The 9,463-nt window shown below is 60.9% G+C and overlaps 3 non-coding genes across 3 annotated transcripts; all 3 read left to right on the top strand.

Annotated features, from left to right (window-relative positions):
- Positions 1–2,424: 2,424 nt before the first annotated feature.
- LOC125969695 (5S ribosomal RNA) lies at positions 2,425–2,543 on the top strand. Its single transcript, XR_007481690.1, has one exon. It is a non-coding gene; the product is annotated as a 5S ribosomal RNA (ribosomal RNA).
- Positions 2,544–3,173: 630 nt separating this feature from the next.
- LOC125969713 (5S ribosomal RNA) lies at positions 3,174–3,292 on the top strand. Its single transcript, XR_007481707.1, has one exon. It is a non-coding gene; the product is annotated as a 5S ribosomal RNA (ribosomal RNA).
- Positions 3,293–4,134: 842 nt separating this feature from the next.
- On the top strand, positions 4,135–4,253 carry LOC125969699 (5S ribosomal RNA). The gene has a single exon (XR_007481694.1). It is a non-coding gene; the product is annotated as a 5S ribosomal RNA (ribosomal RNA).
- Positions 4,254–9,463: the final 5,210 nt, after the last annotated feature.

Here is a 9,463-nt window from a genome sequence, read left to right as displayed (position 1 = left end):
ACAGCCGATCCGCTCGGCGGGGGCTATTTTCGGCCACTTGGCTCGTGCAAACGGCCTCCCGGATGTGCCGGGCGGGTGCGCGAGCTCGTCGGCCGCTGGAAGTCGAATGAGGCGCCGCGACCACCTCCGCGGTGCTTATAAACAGCCGATCCGCTCGGCGGGGGCTATTTTCGGCCACTTGGCTCGTGCGCACGGCCTCCCGGATGTGCCGGGCGGGTGCGCGAGCTCGCCGGCCGCTGGAAGTCGAATGAGGCGCCGCGACCACCTCCGCGGTGCTTATAAACAGCCGATCCGCTCGGCGGGGGCTATTTTCGGCCACTTGGCTCGTGCGCACGGCCTCCCGGATGTGCCGGGCGGGTGCGCGAGCTCGCCGGCCGCTGGAAGTCGAATGAGGCGCCGCGACCACCTCCGCGGTGCTTATAAACAGCCGATCCGCTCGGCGGGGGCTATTTTCGGCCACTTGGCTCGTGCGCACGGCCTCCCGGATGTGCCGGGCGGGTGCGCGGGCTCGCCGGCCGCTGGAAGTCGAATGAGGCGCCGCGACCACCTCCGCGGTGCTTATAAACAGCTGATCCGCTCGGCGGGGGCTATTTTCGGCCACTTGGCTCGTGCGCACGGCCTCCCGGATGTGCCGGGCGGGTACGCGAGCTCGCCGGCCGCTGGAAGTCGAATGAGGCGCCGCGACCACCTCCGCGGTGCTTATAAACAGCCGATCCGCTCGGCGGGGGCTATTTTCGGCCACTTGGCTCGTGCGCACGGCCTCCCGGATGTGCCGGGCGGGTGCGCGAGCTCGCCGGCCGCTGGAAGTCGAATGAGGCGCCGCGACCACCTCCGCGGTGCTTATAAACAGCCGATCCGCTCGGCGGGGGCTATTTTCGGCCACTTGGCTCGTGCGCACGGCCTCCCGGATGTGCCGGGCGGGTGCGCGATCTCGCCGGCCGCTGGAAGTCGAATGAGGCGCCGCGACCACCTCCGCGGTGCTTATAAACAGCCGATCCGCTCGGCGGGGGCTATTTTCGGCCACTTGGCTCGTGCGCACGGCCTCCCGGATGTGCCGGGCGGGTGCGCGAGCTCGCCGGCCGCTGGAAGTCGAATGAGGCGCCGCGACCACCTCCGCGTTGCTTATAAACTGCCGATCCGCTCGGCGGGGGCTATTTTCGGCCACTTGGCTCGTGCGCACGGCCTCCCGGATGTGCCGGGCGGGTGCGCGAGCTCGCCGGCCGCTTGAAGTCGAATGAGGCGCCGCGACCACCTCCGCGGTGCTTATAAACAGCCGATCCGCTCGGCGGGGGCTATTTTCGGCCACTTGGCTCGTGCGCACGGCCTCCCGGATGTGCCGGGCGGGTGCGCGAGCTCGCCGCCCGCCGGAAGTCGAATGAGGCGCCGCGACCACCTCTGCGGTGCTTATAAACAGCCGATCCGCTCGGCGGGGGCTATTTTCGGCCACTTGGCTCGTGCGCACGGCCTACCGGATGTGCCGGGATGGGTGCGCGAGCTCGCCGGCCGCTGGAAGTCGAATGAGGCGCCGCGACCACCTCCGCGGTGCTTATAAACAGCCGATCCGCTCGGCAGGGGCTATTTTCGGCCACTTGGCTCGTGCGCACGGCCTCCCGGATGTGCCGGGCGGGTGCGCGAGCTCGCCGGCCGCTGGAAGTCGAATGAGGCGCCGCGACCACCTCCGCGGTGCTTATAAACAGCCGATCCGCTCGGCGGGGGCTATTTTCGGCCACTTGGCTCGTGCGCACGGCCTCCCGGATGTGCCGGGCGGGTGCGCGAGCTCGCCGGCCGCTGGAAGTCCAATGAGGCGCCGCGATCTCCTCCGCGGTGCTTAGAAAGTGCCGATCCGCTCGGCTTGGAGCTATTTCCGGCCTCCCGTTGGTGCCGCGCGGCGTGCGCGAGCTCGCCGGCCGCGATCTCCTCCGCGGTGCTTATAAACAGCAGCATGCGCACGGCCTCCCAGAATTTGAACACATTTCGTCAATAAATTTCGCATATTGAATTTTGAAGTTTAATATAATGCAACAATTGAGCTCGACTTATACAAAGGATATATCATAAAATCGTAAATTTCCGTCGAATTTTAGGGGGTCGACTTATACACCGAGTCGACCTGTACACCGGCAAATACGGTAAATACGATTAAATAAAATGATACGACTGGCATAAAAACAAATATAAACCACATAAAAATAAAAGTCACCATTACGTTGAATTATTGGGAGCACCGAGCTTGTTTCTCAGAAACGAGCCGGTCCCATCCAGGCGTAATCGGAGACAATGAAACCCGAAGTGGTTAAGGTTTGTCTTTTAATGCAGGATGCTTGGTCTCCATGTGCCGAAGCAGTTTTGAAGGCTTCATTGGCTCGCTCGCTAGTTTCAGGGGCGATTGTGTCTATAAAATGCAAAATGTTGGGTCACCTCACGGCTTACGGCCATACTACCCTGAGAACGCCCGATCTCGTCCGATCTCGGAAGCTAAGCAGGGTCGGGCCTGGTTAGTACTTGGATGGGAGACCGCCTGGGATTACCAGGTGCTGTAAGCTTTCTCTTTTTCTTATGTGCACTTCAATCGTTTAAGAAGCTATTTTTTACAACACCCATCACGAATGGCATCCGGAAACAGCAAGCCTAATTTAAACTCCGACATTGAAACTATAACACGAGTTTGAAAGCTATATTATGTGGTGACATCCACAGCATTGTAGTTAAATTTTTTACCGCTAGAGAGCAGACTATGTACAGTGAGCATGGCTCCCTGTGAACTCAAAGCAGCAGGCTTGACTTGTAAAAGAACCCAACACAACACTTCCATGAAGTGTTTTTAAACTTTTCAAGGCATTTATTTTGATTCAGCAAAATGCAGGTCGCAACGGCAAATTCGTGCTACCGCATAAAAAGCTGTCAATAACTTTTCATGATAGCCATGTTTCCAGAAAACACCAAAAGCCTTGGAAGAAAGACTGTTTCGGCCCTGGTTGTAAAAAAAACAAAAAAAAACAAAAGGGAAGGGTGACCGTCCGGGAATACCAGGTGCTGAAAGCCTTTTTTTTTTTTTTTTTCCCACGTCAATTGTGAAAGGAAACTTTTACCACAGCCATCAAGTCCCGCCGCTGCTTGGCATGGTTTCAGGGGCGATTGTGTCTATAAAATGAAAAATTCTGAGCGGTCTCACGGCTTACGGCCATACTACCCTGAGAGCGCCCGATCTCGTCCGATCTCGGAGGCTAAGCAGGGTCGGGCCTGGTTAGTACTTGGATGGGAGACCGCCTGGGAATACCAGTTACCGTAAGCTTTTTTTTTTTTTTTTTTTTCTTATGTGCACTTCAATCGTGTAAGCCAAGAACTTTTTACAGCACCCATCAAGAATGGCATTCGGAAACTGCAAGCCTAGTTTGAACTCCGACACTGAAACTACAACACGAGTTTAAAACCTACATTGTGTGGCGACAGCCATAGCATTGCAGTTCACGTTTTTACCGCTAGAGGACAGACTATGTACAGTGAATAAAGAGCATGTCTCCCTGTGAACTCAAAGCAGCAGTCTTTACTTGTAAAAGATCCCAGCACAACACATTGTGCTTCCATGTAGTGTTTTTACCTTTTTCATGACATTTATTTTGATACAGCCAAATGCAGGTTTTGTGCACTTCACTTTTCCGTTGGGCATTCGCGTAGAACCCTATTCCAGTTACGGCCAGATTCTTTTAGACTAGTGGTCCCCAAACTTTCTTGCGCCACGGACCGGCTACGCGTCAGAAATATTTTTGCGGACCTGCCTTTATATATATAAATAAACAATAAATCTATATAAATAAATACTACATTTATAATAAATATATATAAATAGGATTAAATAAAATGATACGACTGGCATAAAAACAAATATAAACCACATAAAAATAAAAGTCACCATTACGTTGAATTATTGGGAGCACCGAGCTTGTTTCTCAGAAACGAGCCGGTCCCATCCAGGCGTAATCGGAGACAATGAAACCCAAAGTGGTTAAGGTTTGTCTTTTAATGCAGGATGCTTGGTCTCCATGTGCCGAAGCAGTTTTGAAGGCTTCATTGGCTTGCTCGCTAGTTTCAGGGGCGATTGTGTCTATAAAATGCAAAATGTTGGGTCACTTCACGGCTTACGGCCATACTACCCTGAGAACGCCTGATCTCGTCTGATCTCGGAAGCTAAGCAGGGTCGGGCCTGGTTAGTACTTGGATGGGAGACTGCCTGGGAATACCAGGTGCTGTAAGCTTTTTCTTTTTCTTATGTGCACTTCAAGCTCTTTTTTTTTTTTTTTTCTTATGTGCGCTTCAATCGTTTAAGCCAAGAACTTTTTACAGCACCCATCACGAATGGCATTCGGAAACTGCAAGCCTAGTTTGAACTCCGACACTGAAACTACAACACGAGTTAAAAACCTCTATGTACAGTGAATAAAGAGCATGGCTCCCTGTGAACTCAAAGCAGCAGTCTTTACTTGTAAAAGAACCCAGCACAACACATTGCGCTTCCATGTAGTGTTTTTACCTTTTTCATGACATTTATTTTGATACAGCCAAATGCAGGTTTTTTGCACTTCACTTTTCCGTTGGGCATTCGCGTAGAACCCTATTCCAGTTACGGCCAGATTCTTTTAGACTAGTGGTCCCCAACCTTTCTTGCGCCACGGACCGGCTACGCGTCAGAAATATTTTTGCGGACCTGCCTTTATATATATAAATAAACAATAAATCTATATAAATAAATACTACATTTATAATAAGTATATATACCGTATTTGCCGGTGTATTGGTCGACCTTTTTCGATCCAAAATCGACCGAAAAAAATCGACCTCGACTTATACACCGAGTCATAAAATTTAACTTCGTATTCATCGCTTCAAATGTGATGGTAACCATCACCAACGTTTCTCATGCATCTCATTGTGCGTTGCACTTAGAAAATTTGAACCGGGCGGCGTGCGCGAGTGCGCGGCCCGCTGGAAGTCGAATGAGGCGCCGCGACTACCTCCGCGGTGCTTATAAACAGCCGATCCGCTCGGCGGGGGCTATTTTCGGCCACTTGGCTCGTGCGCACGGCCTCCCGGATGTGCATGGCGGGTGCGCGAGCTCGCCGGCCGCTGGAAGTCGAATGAGGCGCCGCGACCACCTCCGCGGTGCTTATAAACAGCCGATCCGCTCGGCGGGGGCTATTTTCGGCCACTTGGCTCGTGCGCACGGCCTCCCGGATGTGCCGGGCGGGTGCGCGAGCTCGCCGCCCGCCGGAAGTCGAATGAGGCGCCGCGACCACCTTCGCGGTGCTTATAAACAGCCGATCCGCTCGGCGGGGGCTATTTTCGGCCACTTTGGCTCGTGCGCACGGCCTCCCGGATGTGCCGGGCGGGTGTGCGAGCTCGCCGGCCGCTGGAAGTCGAATGAGGCGCCGCGACCACCTCCGCGGTGCTTATAAACAGCCGATCCGCTCGGCGGGGGCTGTTTTCGGCCACTTGGCTCGTGCGCACGGCCTCCCGGATGTGCCGGGCGGGTGCGCGAGCTCGCCGGCCGCTGGAAGTCGAATGAGGCGCCGCGACCACCTCCGCGGTGCTTATAAACAGCCGATCCGCTCGGCGGGGGCTATTTTCGGCCACTTGGCTCGTGCGCACGGCCTCCCGGATGTGCCGGGCGGGTGCGCGAGCTCGCCGCCCGCCGGAAGTCGAATGAGGCGCCGCGACCACCTCCGCGGTGCTTATAAACAGCCGATCCGCTCGGCGGGGGCTATTTTCGGCCACTTGGCTCGTGCGCACGGCCTCCCGGATGTGCCGGGCGGGTGCGCGAGCTCGCCGGCCGCTGGAAGTCGAATGAGGCGCCGCGACCACCTCCGCGGTGCTTATAAACAGCCGATCCGCTCGGCGGGGGCTATTTTCGGCCACTTGGCTCGTGCGCACGGCCTCCCGGATGTGCCGGGCGGGTGCGCGAGCTCGCTGGCGGCTGGAAGTCGAATGAGGCGCCGCGACCACCTCCGCGGTGCTTATAAACAGCCGATCCGCTCGGCGGGGGCTATTTTCGGCCACTTGGCTCGTGCGCACGGCCTCCCGGATGTGCCGGGCGGGTGCGCGAGCTCGCCGGCCGCTGGAAGTCGAATGAGGCGCCGCGACCACCTCCGCGGTGCTTATAAACAGCCGATCCGCTCGGCGGGGGCTATTTTCGGCCACTTGGCTCGTGCGCACGGCCTCCCGGATGTGCCGGGCGGGTGCGCGAGCTCGCCGGCCGCTGGAAGTCGAATGAGGCGCCGCGACCACCTCCGCGGTGCTTATAAACAGCCGATCCGCTCGGCGGGGGCTATTTTCGGCCACTTGGCTCGTGCGCACGGCCTCCCGGATGTGCCGGGCGGGTGCGCGAGCTCGCCGGCCGCTGGAAGTCGAATGAGGCGCCGCGACCACCTCCGCGGTGCTTATAAACAGCCGATCCGCTCGGCGGGGGCTATTTTCGGCCACTTGGCTCGTGCGCACGGCCTCCCGGATGTGCCGGGCGGGTGCGCGAGCTCGCCGGCCGCTGGAAGTCGAATGAGGCGCCGCGACCACCTCCGCGGTGCTTATAAACAGCCGATCCGCTCGGCGGGGGCTATTTTCGGCCACTTGGCTCGTGCGCACGGCCTCCCGGATGTGCCGGGCGGGTGCGCGAGCTCGCCGGCCGCTGGAAGTCGAATGAGGCGCCGCGACCACCTCCGCGGTGCTTATAAACAGCCGATCCGCTCGGCGGGGGCTATTTTCGGCCACTTGGCTCGTGCGCACGGCCTCCCGGATGTGCCGGGCGGGTGCGCGAGCTCGCCGGCCGCTGGAAGTCGAATGAGGCGCCGCGACCACCTCGGCGGTGCTTATAAACAGCCGATCCGCTCGGCGGGGGCTATTTTCGGCCACTTGGCTCGTGCGCACGGCCTCCCGGATGTGCCGGGCGGGTGCGCGAGCTCGCCGGCCGCTGGAAGTCGAATGAGGCGCCGCGACCACCTCCGCGGTGCTTATAAACAGCCGATCCGCTCGGCGGGGGCTATTTTCGGCCACTTGGCTCGTGCGCACGGCCTCCCGGATGTGCCAGGCGGGTGCGCGAGCTCGCTGGCGGCTGGAAGTCGAATGAGGCGCCGCGACCACCTCCGCGGTGCTTATAAACAGCCGATCCGCTCGGCGGGGGCTATTTTCGGCCACTTGGCTCGTGCGCACGGCCTCCCGGATGTGCCGGGCGGGTGCGCGAGCTCGCCGGCCGCTGGAAGTCGAATGAGGCGCCGCGACCACCTCCGCGGTGCTTATAAACAGCCGATCCGCTCGGCGGGGGCTATTTTCGGCCACTTGGCTCGTGCGCACGGCCTCCCGGATGTGCCGGGCGGGTGCGCGAGCTCGCCGGCCGCTGGAAGTCGAATGAGGCGCCGCGACCACCTCCGCGGTGCTTATAAACAGCCGATCCGCTCGGCGGGGGCTATTTTCGGCCACTTGGCTCGTGCGCACGGCCTCCCGGATGTGCCGGGCGGGTGCGCGAGCTTGCCGGCCGCTGGAAGTCGAATGAGGCGCCGCGACCACCTCCGCGGTGCTTATAAACAGCCGATCCGCTCGGCGGGGGCTATTTTCGGCCACTTGGCTCGTGCGCACGGCCTCCCGGATGTGCCGGGCGGGTGCGCGAGCTCGCCGGCCGCTGGAAGTCGAATGAGGCGCCGCGACCACCTCCGCGGTGCTTATAAACAGCCGATCCGCTCGGCGGGGGCTATTTTCGGCCACTTGGCTCGTGCGCACGGCCTCCCGGATGTGCCGGGCGGGTGCGCGAGCTCGCCGGCCGCTGGAAGTCGAATGAGGCGCCGCGACCACCTCCGCGGTGCTTATAAACTGCCGATCCGCTCGGCGGGGGCTATTTTCGGCCACTTGGCTCGTGCGCACGGCCTTCCGGATGTGCCGCGCGGGTGCGCGAGCTCGCCGGCCGCTGGAAGTCGAATGAGGCGCCGCGACCACCTCCGCGGTGCTTATAAACAGCCGATCCGCTCGGCGGGGGCTATTTTCGGCCACTTGGCTCGTGCGCACGGCCTCCCGGATGTGCCGGGCGGGTGCGCGAGCTCGCCGGCCGCTGGAAGTCGAATGAGGCGCCGCGACCACCTCCGCGGTGCTTATAAACAGCCGATCCGCTCGGCGGGGGCTATTTTCGGCCACTTGGCTCGTGCGCACGGCCTCCCGGATGTGCCGGGCGGGTGCGCGAGCTCGCCGGCCGCTGGAAGTCGAATGAGGCGCCGCGACCACCTCCGCGGTGCTTATAAACAGCCGATCCGCTCGGCGGGGGCTATTTTCGGCCACTTGGCTCGTGCGCACGGCCTCCCGGATGTGCCGGGCGGGTGCGCGAGCTCGCCGGCCGCTGGAAGTCGAATGAGGCGCCGCGACCACCTCCGCGGTGCTTATAAACAGCCGATCCGCTCCGCGGGGGCTATTTTCGGCCACTTGGCTCGTGCGCACGGCCTCCCGGATGTGCCGGGCGGGTGCGCGAGCTCGCCGGCCGCTGGAAGTCCAATGAGGCGCCGCGACCACCTCCGCGGTGCTTATAAACAGCCGATCCGCTCGGCGGGGGCTATTTTCGGCCACTTGGCTCGTGCGCACGGCCTCCCGGATGTGCCGGGCGGGTGCGCGAGCTCGCCGGCCGCTGGAAGTCGAATGAGGCGCCGCGACCACCTCCGCGGTGCTTATAAACAGCCGATCCGCTCGGCGGGGGCTATTTTCGGCCACTTGGCTCGTGCGCACGGCCTCCCGGATGTGCCGGGCGGGTGCGCGAGCTCGCCGGCCGCTGGAAGTCGAATGAGGCGCCGCGACCACCTCCGCGGTGCTTATAAACTGCCGATCCGCTCGGCGGGGGCTATTTTCGGCCACTTGGCTCGTGCGCACGGCCTCCCGGATGTGCCGGGCGGGTGCGCGAGCTCGCCGGCCGCTGGAAGTCGAATGAGGCGCCGCGACCACCTCCGCGGTGCTTATAAACAGCCGATCCGCTCGGCGGGGGCTATTTTCGGCCACTTGGCTCGTGCGCACGGCCTCCCGGATGTGCCGGGCGGGTGCGCGAGCTCGCCGGCCGCTGGAAGTCGAATGAGGCGCCGCGACCACCTCCGCGGTGCTTATAAACAGCCGATCCGCTCGGCGGGGGCTATTTTCGGCCACTTGGCTCGTGCGCACGGCCTCCCGGATGTGCCGGGCGGGTGCGCGAGCTCGCCGGCCGCTGGAAGTCGAATGAGGCGCCCGACCACCTCCGCGGTGCTTATAAACAGCCGATCCGCTCGGCGGGGGCTATTTTCTGGCACTTGGCTCGTGCGCACGGCCTCCCGGATGTGCCGGGCGGGCGCGCGAGCTCGCCGGCCGCTGGAAGTCGAATGAGGCGCCGCGACCACCTCCGCGGTGCTTATAAACAGCCGATCCGCTCGGCGGGGGCTATTTTCGGCCACTTGGCTCGTGCGCACGGCCTCCCGGATGT

The sequence above is a fragment of the Syngnathus scovelli genome, chromosome 5 (genome assembly GCF_024217435.2).
Source record: "Syngnathus scovelli strain Florida chromosome 5, RoL_Ssco_1.2, whole genome shotgun sequence".
NCBI classification, from domain to species: domain Eukaryota; kingdom Metazoa; phylum Chordata; class Actinopteri; order Syngnathiformes; family Syngnathidae; genus Syngnathus; species Syngnathus scovelli.
The sequence above is the reverse complement of the archived record's forward strand: the minus strand, read 5'-3'. Positions and strand labels throughout refer to the sequence as shown.